The sequence below is a fragment of the Triturus cristatus genome, chromosome 2_2 (assembly GCF_964204655.1).
Source record: "Triturus cristatus chromosome 2_2, aTriCri1.1, whole genome shotgun sequence".
NCBI lineage: Eukaryota > Metazoa > Chordata > Amphibia > Caudata > Salamandridae > Triturus > Triturus cristatus.
This window is the reverse complement of record NC_140582.1, coordinates 559,242,205-559,258,960: the sequence shown is the minus strand read 5'-3', so window position 1 is coordinate 559,258,960 and position 16,756 is coordinate 559,242,205.

Sequence of the window (16,756 nt, the reverse complement as noted above, 5' to 3'; positions counted from 1 at the left end):
TCGTAGAAATAATAGTTTGACTATGGCAGAATTGTTGTTAAGAGAATTGATTCTGAGATTCAGATTTCTGGTTTCTCAGACCTTGGAACTCATTTTAACAATGAGGTCCTAAAAATGTTATCTTCGTTCTACCAATTATTGAAAGTCCAACACTGTTGTTCCTATATACCAGACAGGAGTAAAGACGTGCAAGATTACATAAAAAAACATCCCTGACTTAAGCAAATACCTGAAAGACTTTAAAGAGGATGGTTCCTGGGAAACCATAGGTAAGGGATTGTGAAGTGTTACCAGTTGGTTGGGAAACTTAGAAAATGGATAAGTGATTTCCATCTTGAGATCTGTAGTGGTGATCTCTTTGTACGCAATGCTGCTGATATTGTCAATTAAAGTTTGCAGGCACCAAATGAGTAAAAAAAGAGCAGAGAAAAAGGACACAAGCTCATCTTGAAATGGAGGATGCAGCATACGCATTTTTGATGACTTAAAAGCCTTAGAGGAGAGTAGAAGTAAGAGGTTAAAGACAACACAGCCATAATCTGTGACGAGATCTGATGTGGTAGATACGATGATGGCTTGCTTTGCCATCAGAGGGGGGCCTGATGCAGCAAAATACACAAGATGTTTACACACAGAAGAAAGGAAAGGTTGAAAGTACACATTGCACATGTTAGACACAGTGACAAATGAATCAGAGGCAAGTGAAGCACCGCAAAAGTGTGCTTTAAAATGTGAGATGAAGAAAACATATTTCTAAGACAACACTAATACATATAAATGAGTTAAAATAATGCCTTTCTTATGCACATGCTGCTTAATAATGTATTTTGATGACAATTGTAATGTTAAGTGAGGTGGCCTGGTGTTTTTTTCATGCTCTTTCCTGAGAATAATGCACCAGTTAGTGAGGTACAAGCTTGAAATACAGTGATCCTATAGTTTCTATATTTTATGACATTTTTAAATTGATATTTTAAAAAATTACATTAGAAAAATATGCACTTTTATGAAGTTGTGAAAAATTGTGGTAGTAGGACCTTTTTAACATTAGCTATTTTCATGAAATAATATTTTGTGAAAGTTGTATGCATATTTCTCATTTGAATTGATTTAATTTCATTATATTTAAAGTAAGGTTAGAGCTCATTTCAACGTGCGATGCTAACCTAAAGGCTTTCTCGAAATGCTTTTTCTCTAGTGCTGACCTTTTGCCTAATTTAATACAATGAGTCCTTCTTAATATGAGAAATGTTTCTTATTTGTCCTGTGCATGTCTACACTCCGACATTCCTGAAATTTTCCTCAATGTGCACCATGAATTATTCCTCTAGGGACAGAATTTCAGCTAAGTCTATGGACAAACTACTTTGTATCTTGGTATTTAATATTAAGCTTGTGTGGATTCACAATTTCTCATTTCTCATGACTGGCATGGGAAACCATCTTGATGTTTCAATGTCCTAGGAGGCACTATGTGGCAATGGATATGTGATAGTCTTTCGATGGTGATGTGATGCTACCTCACAGGGACGAACTTAAAAATCTTATCAAAGAAGAAACACCAAAGAAGGGGCAACGCTATTGATTTTTGCATTTTGACCAGATGCCATTCTGATTTTCCTACTCAAGACCTGATTGATTTATCTTTTGCTTTTGAACTCCCTAGTTCATGCTACAGTTCATAGCTGATGAACTGAACCTTCTTTGCCGTAGCAATTTCTATTGTGCCAAATGGTCTCACTTTTTAATGGACTTTAGAACGGAGTCCATTTTTCTATCTTGGAGGACCTGAACTGTAAGACAATGAACTTTCCTTCAGCCTTAATGGTAGTAAGACTCTGTAACTCTGTAGCTGCTGGATTTATAACCAGCCGAGAAAAGCCAGCTTCAATGTTTGGCATTGTTCTGCAAATTTTGATATATTAACTTACTTGTGGCAATTAATTTTGGATCTTTAATACAATAACCTAACTAAGCAATACTCTGTCTGAGTCTATTATTGTGTCCTACTTGATTCTTCCATTCAGACTGTACTGTGTCCTAATGCATCGTGGGGAGAATCATCAAGCCCTGACAGAACATCAGGTGTAACGTCTTCTATTGTGCATTGCAATTGCAGAGCTTTTAGTTTGATCTTGACTCGACCTAACTTCTTCAGGAGGTTGGGTCTTCCTGTTGCTATTCTTTATTTCTACAGCATCTTAAGAGTGGTGTACCTAAATTTTAACTCCAATCTGTGAGTTGGCTGTCAATTAATGGTCCACATTGGATAGCCAACCTGGAGTTGGTCACCCTAATTTTCACCCCTCCTATCTGTGGAGAAATATTCATCAGAGGATAATTGCCTTGGTTGTAAATGGAAAAGCTTCAAACTGTCTAATCGTAAAGGGTCCAGTACTTTTAGAGAAGTAAGTAGATAATGTGTACAATAAAACATTTATGCATGCTTTATGCTGCAACAGGTGCATATTAAAGCAACCAAATAAAATAGAAATGGTTGGTGGAAGCTCATATTGTTATGTGGTATAATTACCCTGTCCTCTTACCCTGTCCTCTTGAATTCTAGAGGTAGCTGTTTTCCTTTTTGACCTATGGCAAGTAGCCGGAATTTGTTGATCCATCCAGCAGCATCTGAGGTGGTTGGCTAGAGTTCTTTTTTAGTGGACTTTAGGGGCCCGATTCACAGAACTAACTTAAGACAAAATCCTAAACTTACTACCATTATCGTATTCACAGAAGGCACTTACTCATTTTGGTATTCACAGAAGACACTTACTCACTTCGGTATTCACAGAAGTTAGGAGTCCTAACTTTAGGACTCCTAAATGCCTTCTGTGAATACCGAAAGTCTTAAAATTAGGATTTTTCTCAGTTTAGGAGTCCTAAAGTTAGGACTCCTAACTTTACTACTACTAAACTGAGAAAACTCCTAATTTTAAGGCTTTCGGTATTCACAGAAGGCATTTAGGAGTCCTAAAGTTAGGAGTCCTAACTTTACTACTACTATACTGAGAAAACTCCTAATTTTAAGGCTTTCGGTATTCACAGAAGGCATTTAGGAGTCCTAAAGTTAGGAGTCCTAACTTTACTACTACTAAATTGAGAAAAATCCTAATTTTAAGACTTTCGGTATTCACAGAAGGCATTTAGGAGTCCTAAACTTAGGACTCCTAACTTCTGTGAATACCGAAATGAGTAAGTGCCTTCTGTGAATACCAAAATGAGTAAGTGCCTTCTGTGAATACCAAAATGGTAGTAAGTTTAGGATTTTGTCTTAAGTTAGTTCTGTGAATCGGGCCCTAGGAGATTAGTGCACACCTACCACCTGATGTTCAGGCAATTAGCTAAACATTCTGGATCCTAATGCACTTTGCAGGGCCCAGACTGCTGCAATGAACCAAAATCTTCAAATAAAGTAACACAACCTTGCAGAATGGAGTAATTTGATAACGTTCTTTATGTATTGATTGAAACGTTGTGGTGATAAGACAGCCCTCTGTGGGACAACAGACTTCTTTTGTTTGACCAGCCCCTCACACTTGCAATATTAATCCTTGTGGAACTCAGACTGGGTGGGGTGCAGCATCCAAGTTGATCCGGAGAATTGCCCTAAATATTCATCAGAGTGAGTGTAAAATCATTCACCAAAACAAACCCCCACGAAGTCCCTCATTGCTAGTGGCCTGTAAACGCTGCTGGATCTGATAACAGACATTACCGGGCCCCTTGGAGTTACAAGTTATAAGCGTTTCATATGGAGAGTACAGCTGGTAAAAGCAGCTGAAATCTTTGTATAAAACTCTGGGGAAAAACACGTGTGAATCAGTGCTTATACACAGATTCACACATTTTATTCCCCAAACTTTCATAAGGGTGTTATTTCCTCATTTTCAGAATTACTGCAACTCACAGTAATAGTAACTATGAGGTGGGGAAATAATTGGGATTTTTTACGGGCCTCTCATAATGAGAGCCTCAGTATTGGACTAATGTACTCTGTTTCCAAGGTTCAATTGTAATTTTGGTGGTTGGTGGTTTCCAGCCTGAACAAGGTGACCAAGCTAACTGCTTTCCCTCTTGAGAGAAATATGCTAGCAGCCTTGGTTTGGGGGCTAACCTGTGCTGTAGTTCTGCTCAAGGCCTGTGGTCTATCCACGATTCAAAAATATCATCCAACTGGAGATAAGTTTTAGTTGACTTGATTGTTGTCCAGTGTGTTTTCTCTCTAAACCATAGTCCAGTCCTGTTGGTTCGGACAAGCAATCTCATCACCAAGACCAACAGAAATCAGTTGAGGGTAACAAGATCTATGTCCCTGGTAACACTTGCTCAGATACTCATATTTTGGTCATAACTAATTCTCAACAGCCATTAGAATCACAGGTTTTCCCTGCTCAGAGAATGTTGAGACTGATACCCTGAGATAGATTATTCCCACTTTTAAGGAAATGTGTATTCATCTAGCGATTTTCAGACAAATAACCTTAAAACTGGGAAACTCTTGCTCGATATTTGATACTTGTGCCAACAATATAATTCCAATTTTGGGATTCAGGGGGGACATGAGCACCTGGGTATTAAATGCCCTTACTTTTCTTGGCCACAGGACCTTCTGTGTGTCTTCCTTCACATACCCTTCCTACAATGAGCTCTGCACAAGATCTAGTGAGAAGAGGTTTTATTCATCATTGTTTCTCTATTTTGGCTTTGTCTGTTCAATCAATCAATCAGGGTTTTGTAGAGTGCACTACTCACCTGTTTGGGTTTGAAGGCGCTGAGGGGTGGATGTGCGCAGATCTGTTGGAGTCATTCGAAAAGCCAGGTCTTGAGGTCTTTCCTGAATTGGTGCAGTGTTGGGTTTTGCCAGAGGTGAAGGGGGAGATCGTTCCAGGTCTTGGCTGTGAGGTAGGAGAAGCACATTCCACCCACTCAGGACCTGTTGAAGCGTGGGGCTGTGGCTAGGGAGAGGTCAGCTGAGCGGAGGTTTCTCTTGGAGGCATGGAAGGAGAGGCGGTTGTTGAGGTATTGAGGTCCAATGTTGTGGAGGGCATTGTAGGCGTGCATGAGCAGCTTGAAAGTTATTCTTCTTTTGACCGGGAGCCAGTGAAGGTGACAGAGGTGTTGGGTGATGTGGTTGTGCCGTGGGATATCAAGGAATAGTCTGGCTGCGGCATTTCGGGCAGTCTAGAGTTTGCAGAAGACTTTGTTGTTGATTGTGGTGTTGAGGGCGTTGCCGTAGTCCAGTCTGCTGGTGATGGGTGTGTGAGTGACCGTTGTCCTGGAGTCGGGGGGATCCACTTGAATGTCTTACGTAGTATGCGGAGGGTGTTGAATCATGCAGAGGAGAAGGCTTGATCTGGCGATTCATAGTGAGTGATGAGTCCAGTATGATACTGACGTTATGTGCATGGACTGTCCAGGGTGGTTGGGTTTCCAAGGGTGGGGGGCCACCAGGTGTCATCCCATGTGGAGGGGGTGGAGCCGAGGATGAGGACTTCTGTTTTTCTGAGTTGAGTTTCAGGCAGCTGTTCTTCATCCAAGTTGCGATGGCTTTGATCCCTTCTAGGAAGTTGTGCCTGGTGAAGTCGGGTTCCTTGGCAAGGGAGAGGATGAGCTTGGTGTCATTGGCGTAGGAAATGATGTTGAGCTCATCATTTCTCACGATGGTTGCAAGGGGGACCATGTAGACATTAAAGAGGGTGGGGCTGAGGTAGGATTCTTGGGGTACTCCGCATCTGATCTCCTTCAGGTTTGAGAGGAAGGGCAGGAGTCTTATTCTCTGTGTTCTGCCTGAGAACACAGAGAATAAGACCAGTCTGGGGCCTTTCCTTGGATGCCAGCGTCATGGAGTCCGTTGGCTAGTGTGAGGTGGGAGACGATGTTTAATGCTTCTGATAGGTCCAGGAGGATAAGGGCTGCCATTTGGCCTTGTTCGAGGAGGGTGCGCATGTCGTCTGCGGCAGCGAGGAGGGCAGTCTCGGTGCTGTGGTTGCTGCAGAATCCGGATTGAGAGGTGTCTGGGATTTTGTTGGCTTCGATGAAGTGTGCTATCTGGGTGTTGACGGCTTCCCGAGTTTTGCTGTTTCTCCATGTCTTTTCCAGTCGTCGACAGGAGTGATTGGATTCTTGGAGTGCCATGGTGAACCATTTTGCTTTTTTTGTTGTGTCATGTTTTGGTTTGGGAGCAGGGGCGAGTGTGTTGGCGCAGTTAGCGATCTATTGGTGGAGGTTGCTTGTCATGATGTTAGCGTCCATTGTAGTTGGTGGTGGAGTGCATGTGAGGGCGGAGGTGAGTTGTTCTTCAGAGTCTATGTTGGAGGGGGCAAACGTGCTTGTGTGCGGTGGGTTTACTAAAGGAGAAATGGATGCAGTGGTGGTCAGTGCAGAGCAGTTCCATAATGTGGCTGAAGAAGATGCTGTTATGGATTCCTCTGCTGCATCTCTTGCTTGAAGAATGTCCCCTCCCATTCTCTCTGTTTACTCTTTAGTGGCTGATCCAGGAGGGCCTTTAAGAGATGTGCTCACACTTATCAGCATGGCAGTTGAGTGACCAGGCCTTAACTGCATAGTGTTTCCCTTCCAGTGACTGCACTCCTTCAGCGATTGTGAAGGTTGACACATTTGTGTCTTTTTTCTTCCTGGTGCTTCCTCCTCTATCTTTTGATCCCATCAGGGTTTTGGACTTCTTGAGGGGAAGATTTCAATATTGCCCTGAACCCTCTACCATAAGAGGGCAAATGGTTGCCATCTAAAAGATCTGAGAAGGGTTGTGCCATCTCTGGAGTCACACCGTTATGATTTGCTTGGCCGCTCTGAAAATATTGTAGGTCATTAAAAAGTAGTTGAAAATGCTATAACAAGTTTTACTGTGGGACTTTGCAAAAGACACTGCATTTGATCAATACCAAGAGCTTGCAGTTAGCTTCAGGAACATTTTTTAATCATGGATAAGGTGCTTAAAATTGCTCATAGAAACATCCTAGAAGAATATCCTAGTTTTAATACTTCCAAATTTTAGTCATATGATCTATGATTAACTATTAGAACTGATAATCTTATTCTTCTAGTCTTTGCTTTTACATCTAAACGAGCACGGTTAAGTCATCTCAGATGCAAAGAGTAAATTGTGAAACACAATTCCCTATGCTATTTGTGTCCAATCGGCGAAACTTTCTAAAGTATCTGATGACCTGGCTTCCCAACTTTTGAGATTATGTTAGGTGAGACAACCACTCTTCTATCCAGGGCACCCGTTCTACACTTGCTTCCTGTGGGCTTGGTGAAAAAAGACCATCTGCTATATTTGTCTAAATTTTACTTTTGACCAGGTCCTTTTAATTTCAATCTTGAGGTCTGTACTTCTGCTAACGCTTACAAATTTTTGAAGGGATTCCTAAATGGTTCAGCAGGGCTTTGCAGTCTCCTGGGCTGCATGGAAAGGGTCTCGTGCTCAGGATCTATGGGGCAGTCTCATACATTTACTAACCATGATAAATTAAGAGTTTCTTCAGCATTTGAAATGGCTAAACTGAGAGCAACAGCTGTGTTGGAAATGCAAGCTGTTGCTTACCTCTGTTTTGTATTTAATTAAAAATCTCATTTTTTACAGACACTTATTGTGCATTATGTGTTTCTAAAAGGCTTCATATTTCTGCCTTGTGACATTGTGAGATGTGAGTGGTTAGATTAAATAAAATTATATCACATTTTGATCCACTCCTAGTTTAAGAAAATGCATGCATTATACCATGAAAGAAGATTTACTTATCTTTGATTTACGGGTGGGGGCAAACACACACCAACAACGACAGCAGAAACAGCATTATTGCATATCAAGCATGAGAGCTCTTTGAATGCACAACCTCACCCAGGAAGATTTTTTTGATCAAGTAACAAGCTCTCCTCAACGCCTCCACCACTGCCTTTTATATTCTAAGAACCACTTAGCCTTCTCCCCGTCTCCTTGACTCCAATTTAACAACATGTTCTTGTCACATCCACAATCTTTTTCTTAAACAATCTTCTGCCTTGCTAGTATGTTACTTAGATCAACGTGCCCTTGCCACAACTGTAGTTTCTGTCAGGAGTATACAGGGATAACTTTCACATCAAGCCAACAGTGACAGTTGTCCCACCCTGGAAGTGATATGACTTTTGTTACTGGGACTTACGGGGGGAAGGGAAGGAGGGAATTGCCCTGTTCAGGTGCTAGTCAAGTGCTCATGGTTCTACCAGGTGTTGGCCCTATGCAACAGCCCATAACGAGCCAGAGCCCCTGGTGATCAGGTGACTTTGAGTACACCCCTTTTTTTGATTCTCAGAATACATATAAGGAACCCCTAAGCAGCCTATGCCAAACCCAGGAGCCGCCCTCCAGAAAGAGATCGCTCGGTCATTATGAAGAGATACAGCTACCTCATCAAAAAGACGCCCTCTGATGGTGGTTTGAACACTATCGATAGATAATATCATAGCTTGACACCAGCGGCAATGGAGCAGAATGTGCAGCAGAGAGATCTTAAAGAGGGTGGTCACAACATCACCCGTTTTGGAGAGGAGCTCTGCCGGCAGTTGGAAATGCTAAGTCTCAAGGATTTTTCACTACTGATATCCCCTAATAAGGGCTCTAGCAGCAGCAGCAGCGAAGCCTCGAGTAATGAAGAAATGCTGGAAACAATGTCATCAACATGGAAGATGGTGAAGAATCTATAAGAGTTTCAACTCACTGGTCTATAGAGAAATGAGGTTTCTGGAGGAATCGGCTCCGGAGGCTATTGTCGTGTAACAGCTGTGCATAAACTCCAATGCCAATTATACCTCGATGGACCTCAGCCACTCTCATGATTTTAGAGCTGCTGCTGAGTCCCATGAAAATGACGAGGTTAGTAAACATTGTTATAAACACTTACTTACACTATATATACAACTATATTTTAACCGATAGTCTGTCTTTCTTTCTTTTTTGAACAGTAAAAAGCATTAGCAAAAAGAGTTGTGGTAGAGGGGATGTTGCCAAAGGTAAACACTGTAAGTTTTTAATGCTTATGCTGTTGAAAATAGACTGAAAGTTCCACAATCCAAAACAAAGACCTGCATAAGAAATATGTTTGTACCTATAATATTACAGATTTTTAAAAGGAAGCTCCAAGCGTACCCTACAATGCCATATGGCCGTTTAAAGATTTTGCTGAAATTGTGAGCGTGTGTGTCAACCCTGACTATTATGACAATCAGCAGCAGGACCCTCAGAAGTGTCTATTTGACTCATACACTTCAAGAACATTCCGTCATATATGTAGCTTGCTAGAGCCCAGCAAAGTATAAAAACTGTTAAGGTTGGTGTATGGTTTGTCCGAGGAAAAGAATAATGTCCACCCTGATATGATTAAGATCTTGCAAAACACACTCAAAGAGATCTGATGCTCGAACGAGTCAAGCTCAAAACTCTTTTGTATGCAAAGTTTGTGTATGTTTTTTGGATGCCAGAAAGGGCTATAAAAAGATGTATGTGCAATATTTAGCCCCTTGACAACTGTTATAAAAAATGATGAGCCCCCGGTATCATGTAATTATTGTATTATTTAATCTTACATACTTGCTCACTTTTAGGAAAAGAATCAGAATGTTAATGTGTAAGAAGCTTCTACGTTACGGTGTGTATTGCCAGATAGGTATATGTGTTGCTTAAAGACAGAATCGCTGAAATACAACCTGTAACTCTGCGCTATCTGAGGCTTGGTGAGCAGCCCACAGTGATGCAGTGTGACAGTCCTACGTGCATAGCCAACTGGTGTATCATTGCGTGGCTACCTACAACGGATGAATACAGGAGCGCGTACAAATGCCAAATGAGGGAGTTAATACTAGCACTCTCTTTACAAATAAACTAGCAGTGAGTATGACCAGTTTATACGGTTCTGCATCCCTGCTGATGAGACAGAACAGATCTTTGTTGCATTTAAGTTTTATCTTAAGATCGATACCTTTGATGAGCAGTTTATCTTGGAAGAAAAGGCCTGAATGTATACGGCTGAGGAGGTCAAACTGTCTACTGCCAGTGGCAAAGCTTCCTCTTTTTGCAAAAACTTGATTGTCAACATTCAGCTCTTTGTCTTCAAAATATGCATAATTATCCTTGTAGAATAGCCCTGCTGAAAGATTTGTGCCCAGTGCGTAGTGGCTGTAATTTAGAATACTTGTGATATAGGCTCTGCAGGCATACACATTATCACTGCGTGATAAGTCGATCGCTGGGGTTAATGTCCACCTGATTAAACCTGTTGGCGATGGGGTAAGCGATCGTCACCACTTTAGCAATGGCCAGTGTGTTGGCATCATCTGTCTTCTGCTTATTACAGATCGTACTTGGCATTACAAGATATCGCCCTATTGGGTGACCTCCTTTATAGTGAGTAAAGGAAAAGAAGGACGATTAAAAAGTTTAAAAACATTTTCACAAACTAGTTGCTTGTCTCAGCAGTTAGGTCACTCTAATTAGGCATGGGTTGAGACTCGAAAAAGTAGGGACTTAAGGGCATATTATCAAGAACGGCGTTAAAAAGTATCGCCGGTTTAGCGGCAGAAAACTGATGCTAAAGCGGTGATGAATAGCTTGATAATATGCCCTTGAGAATTCCAATAGAAGTCCATGTTCTGGTGTGAACATGGATTTCAATTCTCCAGTGCATATTATCAAGCCCATCATTGCCGCTTTAGCGGCAGTTTTTTGCCGCTAAACCAGCAATAATTTTAACGCCGTCCTTGATAATATGCCCCCTCATTAAATGGAGATTACCATTAATTATTCCAAGTAGAACATGTGTAGATAATAGGATTCTTCTAACTCTATAATGCTTTGATTAGGTATGTTTTGGGCTTGCTCTAAAATCTGTAAACTAATTTATTTACAATAAAGTCATAAGGAAGGATCACAAAACATTTTGGTTGGTCCTATTATATGCCCCTGTTGGTAAAAAAAGCATTGTATGGTTCAAATACCTCTTACCACCATATAAGGAAAAGAAGATCTGTGACGGTGTTAATATATGATAAGAACATGTGTGCATATTTGTTGTGTAGCAATTTGTTGTTGTGGGCATGTGCTGTGGTTTCTTGTGTGTTTATATTTTTCTACAGCATTGTTGCGTTGTGTTGTTGTTGTGGTGTATAGTGGTTATAGTGCTGTGTTCTGTGTTGTTTTATTTATTGTGTTCTGCCTGTTAAGTCTTCGTTGTGTTGCTATTTTTCTATATGCTACATTACTGTGTTTTGTACTGTTGTGCTTTTATTTAAAGGTATCAAAACACGCTCCCTTCTGTCAAAAGCAACAAGATCCGGTGACAAACATTTACTAATGTCTAAAGTGGTAAAATGAGATTCAGATTGTTAAAGAGACCAGGGGCTGGATAGAAAAACCTTTTCACTAATTGTATTAAATGTCCTTGTTGATAAGTAAGCGGTTGGTGCAAACACTATTTACCACCACCCTGTGAAAACGTAATTCTTGAGGTAGCAATGTATGACAAGAATGATGTGCATATTAATTGTTAACCATTCTGCTGTGATGGTCATGTGCATTGTTAATTTGTGCTTTTGTCTTTTTAATGCTGCATTTGTCATGGGGCTATTGTGTTGTGTTGGGTTGTGTTGTTTGCACATTTTTTATCTTTTGTTATGTTATGCCCAATTATGTTTTCATTATGTTGTTATGTTGCTTTGTGTGTGTCATTGTTGTGTTCTGTTATTTACTTCAGAGGTGTCAACAAATGTGTCAAACTTTCCAGCCAAACTCAGTACATGCATTTAAAGTTCCTGTGACAAGTAATCATTTAGCACTAACTAAGGGGGGCAATACTGCTGCTCCAGCACTCCAACTGTTTAAGACACAAATCAGCCCACAACTTTGATAGAAACATTCCTCTAGTTAACACTTTCAGGGCTAATTTGATGTAATCTGGCTCAAAATTACTCTTTTAGTATCGCATCGCATCTAAAAAAGACAGTTCTTCCCAAAATCAGTGTCTCGCTGGCACACACTTTTCATTGTTCTCATGCACTTGCAACGCCTCTTAAAACAAGTCAGCTAAATATAGATTTGTTTATGACAGAGCTTTTAAAAATACTTCAGCGCTTAAAATCAGTACTAGTGTTGTACTGTGTACGAAGCATCCTGTCGCAAAATGCATAGATTCGGCTTTCTCAATTCAATGAACAGAAGCGTAGACAAACCGTGAATTTGGAATATTGACTCATAAGCTTTGTATAGTAATTTAATACCTGCATATCTTATCATGAGCACACTGCTCCATGTTTTAACCTCACAGAATGACATCTCACAACTGGAAATGCAGCAGCTTGGCTCTGCAGAGCCAACGTTAAAATGAAGGGCACATATGAAGCCCTTTTAGGCTTCACTGAACATTTGACAGTCATTTATAATAACAGTACTCCTACAAGCTCAAACTCCGAATGGAAAATCCACTTAAACATTATTCCATGCGTAGCTCTTCTCTGGTACATGCTGTCAGAATGGGGTCAAAAGGTGCCACTATTTCAAATTAAAGTAATGATGGGTTCGACCTAGTGAGGTTACATTTTATCAGAGTAGTTCAGTACACAACTTGTAAGAAAGAGGTCAGTAGGGTTACTTATTTATAATTCCCATCAAATTTGTAAAAAGGGTAGGTTGTTTAAAATTACCATTTTACAGATACTGGACAAACAAAAATAAAGTGTTTCCTTGCAATCTGGCACATTTCAAACCCTTAATGTGACAAACAATAAGCCGTTTTGGAGTCAAGAAACTATAACATTTTTTGTACGGGGCTACAATTTTAATGAGCCTGGATGTGCAACCAGATTGCGTAATTTATCTCTCCACTGAACAAACGTGACAGGGTACATGCCGTTGTATAATATGCTGCACTGGTGGACAAGATAATACAGAGAAGCGCTCTACCTCTGAAATCGAAGTGCTGAGACCCCTGAGGCAGACTACTTTCCCTTCCTCAGACCATTTTCCTTAAGGGAAAAGGGGATGCATTTAAAAAAGAAAAATTAAACTTTTCAGTTTTATTATTTAAGGGCACGCAGTGGTCCCTGGGACCACTGCCTACTCGTAAAACTATTTATGCACCCATTCACAAAGGGGAAGGGGTCCCCTGGGGACACCTTCCCATTTGCGAGTGGTTCACAAACCTTTTGAAAAGGGTGGTAAGCCGCAAGTGTTTTGCAACCGTAAAGGTGGTCGCAAAACAATCTTACATGCCACTTGCACTCGCTATTAGGAAGGGACGCCCTTGGCATGCCCCTTCGTAATAGCAAGTCGCAAACCATATTTTGCGAGTCTCTAATCGGTTATTGGTTTGTACATGGGGCTGACCTTTTTTGCAGTCGCAAATGGGCCGAATTCCTGTTTGCGACCGCAAAACACGGTCGTACATCTGCTCCTAAATGCTATAAGTATGTATGATTAGAATATGATGCACATATTTGGTGCTTTTCAAGGCCCTTTTTTTATATAGCTTGATATGTGCAATGGTTCTAGAATGTTTTTCCCCACTCTAGGCATGTTTGGAGTTTATGCATGCCAGCAATTTAGCTCCTCTTTCTTTTTCCCATGTTTTACTTAATCTTGCATTCTGTAAGTATTCGCTATTTCCATCATGTTGTGATTCTGTGTTTTACTCTTGTTTTATGCATACTTTGAGTTTCCCCAGGTGTTTTATGAGAGACGGCAATTGAGAGCTCTGGTGCTGAGGCTGAATGCAGTTGAGTTTCTTACAGTGCTAACAGTGGGTTGGCGTCCCTGCAGACCAGAAAGAGAAATGGTCATGTATTGCAATTGTAATTCTGTATAAATGTGTGTGAAGGGTGTAGACAGTTGTCAAACTATTAACAAGGTGAAAGTAATAGAAAAAAATTGTTTACATGTCAATGGGTGCAGTGTATGTTTGAGGGTGGTCAGGTGAAGGAAAATGAGAGGAAGTGCATTCAGGGGAGAGTGAAAAATGGGTGCATAAGGGGGAAAAAATGATGATGTTTAAGATGGACGAGATGTGGAGATAAAAAGGGCATACATGTCTAACAAAGTTCACATAAATGAAGACCAATACTCTTTCCAAAGGCCTCAATAATATTTAATTCACTGTCTCAAAATTTCAGAATTGAAACATTTTCAATAATAATTATTTACATAAAAATCATTGTTTCTACTGATGTATCTTAAACAGCTAACAACCATTGACAAAGCCAATAGTGCTGGCAGGTTTAGGTGCATGGCAGTTGTGTTATATATCTGGATGCAATGGCAGAAAGCTCAGAGAGAAACCAAAATATTGGTAGGGTGGAACATTATGGGAAACCTATTTGTCATGTTTCCTTTTAGAGATCGCCACTTTTTTAATCTCATATGAAACCCAGTCTGCATATTTCTATATGGCTGTTTGCAGCCTGCACCAGGGTGTGCTTCCTGAATTCTGGATAGAGCATTTTCTTCCATGTCAATGATGCACATAGTGAAAGACACTGGGCAAGCACACACCTTAAAGGGCCTGAAGTTGTCACCCTATACAATTTGTACACTACAGTAACTGTTGAACATATTACTACAGTAAGATATGGGGCAGTTTTTAATATGTTAAAATATTTCAAGACTACACGTTCACAATTGCTTCAAAAACAATGTTGCTTTCTCACTAAATTCTTTATTGAAATTTCCTTTAAAATAAACCATTTGCTAATCGTTTAAAAAACAATTCTCCGGGGGGAGGAATCCCGCCACAACCCCACATTTGTTCATTGAGCTTGCTCACTACATAAAAGTCATACCCAACTTTTACGCCTCACCACTTTTAGATGCTACCAGCTGCCACTGCTTGACAAAGGTCTGGAATATATCCAAACCACTAAACCAGATGTGTTCCAATTCTAGAGTTATTTAACTTCTTTTCTTTTCCAACAAAGAGATTGGAAATCAGCCTACGAAATAGATCTACTTTCAACCCAGCCACCACACTCATGCCCTGATAGGTGATAGCTTTTGAGCAATCTGTGACTAAGGACTTCAATGGACTAGAACATAATTTTCTATCATAACCTGAGCAATAAGGAAGAGCAGGCACTGGGGGGAACTTGTTCACCTAAAGAAAGAAGTGATAAAATTGTCAGACAGAGGAGGATCCACTGTGATAATGTCAGAACAAAATGTATAGAAATAATTTGTCCTACTGAATATCAACCCCAGCAATTTCCTGGAATACTAATATCGAGCACAGAATATTGAGGGACAAAATATTGAAATATAAGTGAATATGGGGAAGTATAGAATGACTATTTCTAACTCCACATTTACATATCTTGAAGATACATGTACTGTGTAGGCACATATATGTGAAGTAAAGTATAGATCATCAATACTTACCTGTTGATATTTTATTTTTGATATTCTGAATTCAATATGTTGTTACATCCATATTGTCGAATCGATAATCTGGGGGGCACATCGTAGAAATTAATGCCTGCCAGAGTGAGGGGAAGGCACCTATGATGCTGCATGCCATTACTATTTTTAGGTGAAGTGTCTTCTCCTGATATCTAAATATTTCTCTGATGTAGTAGGTAAGACCATATTAAGGGATTCCCCTGGTTAGAACCCTCATACTCCTTTGTGTTTGTATACTTCCGATCTCTGCTAATAATACGTGCTATATCACTTATGTTAGATCTCCACACTGGCCCCTATGGTGTTTTTATTTATTTATGTTTTGAAGGGAGTGACTACAGACACCTTGATACAAATATAACGTTACCTTACGAAGGAAAGAATGAACCTTTATAGTATCACCTGGAACTCTCCCCACTTGCTCACAGTCTAGAGGAGGTTTAAGTATATAGCAAATATAAAAAAACAAAGGTAGCGGTGTATAAGTGAGTAGAACATCAAAAGAGATCTAAAATTGTTTAGGGCTAACAAGTTAGAAAAGCAAGTAGGTGTGCGTGAGCACGTAATTGAAAAAGTTGTGGTGCCACTCAGGATTACTAGCACCTCACTATCATAGGTGCAAAGAAAACACTTAGACTCAAGGTCCACGTGTAAGACAATATGATTGAACTAATTCCGGCACTCCAAAATTTACAACAGTAAGTATTAAACCACAATTAGTTTCAACATCAATACAGCAAAATTCTAATTGTTTTCACAGGATAAGGACCAAAGATCACTTCATACACAAAATACCATCTTAGCAAATTTTAATGTATTGCAAAATTAGTTTTTATGCATAAGCCAAGAACCACATCATGTCGATTCTTGATGAGACTGGATACATTCAAAGTAAATCCCAAAATGAGTATAGACAGCAGAATATTACCATTAGGGAATACATGTATCAATTCCAATGAGCAGAGACATTCATTGGGATTGATACATGTATTCCTTGTGGGAGTTTTGTGATTTTTTTTAAAATTGTACATTTCATAACAATGTGCAGAATATGGACCTACATCCAAATATACATGTATACATTTATATGTTGCTATTGCCTTTGACATTATTTTGATATGACTTCCAAAAGTGTATTTTTCTTGGCTTATTCTAATTAGACCTCAGTAATGCCTGAATGCCATCTTGTTCAAAATGGATGTTTCAATCTGCACGCTCACTGTTTATTATTTCTACGGCTCAGAGTCAAGCAAAATCATGTTTGTTTATTCCCGAATTACAGTGTTCTCAAAGAAGTTTCTCTAAATATGGGCT